Genomic DNA, 2,916 nt, shown 5'->3' with positions numbered 1-2,916 from the left:
GCGGACACACAGAGTCACATAAACACACAATCTCTCTTACACACACAGATTCTCTCTCTCTCATACTCATGCACATACTTATACACAGTCACACACAAGCACATGGTCATACACTCATACACACACACAGGGTCATACACATACAAACACACGCAGCCAAACAGTCACACGCTCACAGTCTCTCTCTCACACACTCAAGCACACAGTCATACACACACAGACAGACACGCAGAGTCTCACGTGCACACACAGACACACACATGCACAGACACACACATGCACACACACACACAGAGTCACACATGCTCAGACAAACACACAGAGTCACACAAGTACACAGTCTCACACACACACACGCACAGTCATACGATCACACAGCTACACACACACAGTCATACACACACGCACACAAACACATAGTCAGACACACACAGGAAAACGAATGCACAGACACACCGTCACACGCACACACAGTCACACACACAGACACACAAGCACACTGTCATATACTCATATACACACACACAGAGTCATATACATGCTCACACACACACACACAGTCAAACAGAGTCACTTGGTCACAAAGTCTCTCTCTGACACACAGTCACACAAGCACACAGTCAAACAAACACAGACACTGTCTTACGCAGACACACACATGCACGTGCACACACAGAATCAAACAAGCACACAATCTCACACACACACGCAAACGCAGATTCAAAGAGACTCACAAACACAGGCACACACACAGTCACATGCTCACACACACTGTCACACACAACCATACAGTAGTACACACACAGACACACACACAGTCTCACAAGAACACAGCCTCTCAAACATACATGTGCACATGCACACAGTCTCACACACACACAATCATACCCACACCCACACACAAACACACACAGACACACGAGCATGTACACACACACAGAGAGTCAAACAAGCACACAGTGATACACATATGCAAACAGAGACACACACAGACACATACACACTCAAACACAGACACACACATAATCACATATAGTCTCTCACACAAACACACACACACAGAGTCACACACACACACATTCTCACACCGCCACATTTTCATACAGACACACACAAACAACACACACGCACACATACAGACACACACAGACATGCAAACAATCACAGAAGCACACAGTCATACACACACTCACGCGTATAGTCTCTGTCTCTGTCTCTCTCTCGCACACATACATACACAAACACACACACACAGAGTCTCACACAGCCAGACGCTCAGATAGTCACACAATAACACATTCATACACACATACACACACACAGTCATACACGCACAGCCTCATGCTCATGCGATCACACACACATATACGGTCACACAAACACACAGAGAGAGTCACATACACAGCCACACTCACACACATAGACACAGACACACACACATTCTCTCTCACACACACACACGGTTTGTTTTTCCAACACGCATAAAATCTCTGTCTCCCTCTCTCTCTGTCATACACACACACATGCACACAGTCTCTCTCATCATCACACACTGTCTCTCTCTCTGTCTCACACGCACACACACAGTCTCTCTCTCTCTCTGACACACACTGTCTCTCTCCCACACACACACACACACACACACACACACAGTCTCTCTCTCACACACACACAGTGTCTCTCTTCTCTCTCTGTCTCACACGCGCACACACACAAATAGACTCTCTCACACAAATTCTCTCTCTTGAAAGCACTCATACACAAACACACATACATACAAATACTCACATACACTTTCACACAGTCACACACTCACACAGTCACACAAGCACAGAATCTCACACACACAAACAGACTCTCTCTCACACCCTCAGTCACACAAGCACACAGTGATGTACACACCGACAGATAGACAGACGTACACACACAGTCACAGACAACCACACAGTCTTAAACACACAGTCACACATACAGTCCCACAAGAACACAGTCTCTCAAACAGAAACACACGTGCACGTGCACACACACTCTTACACACACCGTCTATCTCTCACACACAGAGTCTTTCTCTCTCTCATACACACACACACACACAGACACACAGTGACACACATATGCAAACACAGATACAGAGTCACACACACATACAGACACACACAGACAAACATACACAGTCATACACAGACATTCACAAAATCACAGAAGCACAGTCATACATACACTCACACATAGTCTCTTTCACGAACACAAAAACATAATCACACACCTACACAGTCTCACACAGCTACATGCTCACACAGCCACACAAGCACAGTCATATACACATACACACACAGTCACACACAACCACACAGTCATACACACATAGTCACACGCTCATGCACTCACGCACACACACAAATAGAGTCCCACAAGACCACAGTCTTAGACACACACACACAGTCACACACACGCACACACATACAGACTCAAAAACACACAGGATCTCTCTCTCACACACATTCCCTCTCTCAAACACACACAGTCCCACAAGAACACAGTCTCTTAAACATACACACACACATACACACAGAAACACACGTGCGCATGCGCACACACTCATACACACAGTATCTCTCACGCACACAGTCTCTCTCTCACACACACACACACAAGTCACATCCACACCCACACATAGTCACACAGAGACACACTGTGACACACATATGCAAACACAGACACAGAGTCACACACACACAAAGAACAAGAACAAAGAAAATTACAGCACAGGAACAGGCCCTTCGGCCCTCCAAGCCTGCGCCGATCCAGATCTTCTAACTAAACCTGTTGTCTATTTTCCAAGGATCTGTATCCCTCTGTTCCCTGCCCATTCATGTAGCAGTCTAGATACATCTTAAATGACGCTATCGTGCCCGC

The sequence above is a fragment of the Rhincodon typus genome, chromosome 19 (genome assembly GCF_021869965.1).
Source record: "Rhincodon typus isolate 14 chromosome 19, sRhiTyp1.1, whole genome shotgun sequence".
Classification (NCBI taxonomy): Eukaryota; Metazoa; Chordata; class Chondrichthyes; order Orectolobiformes; family Rhincodontidae; genus Rhincodon; species Rhincodon typus.
Note: the sequence above shows the minus strand (reverse complement) of the source record.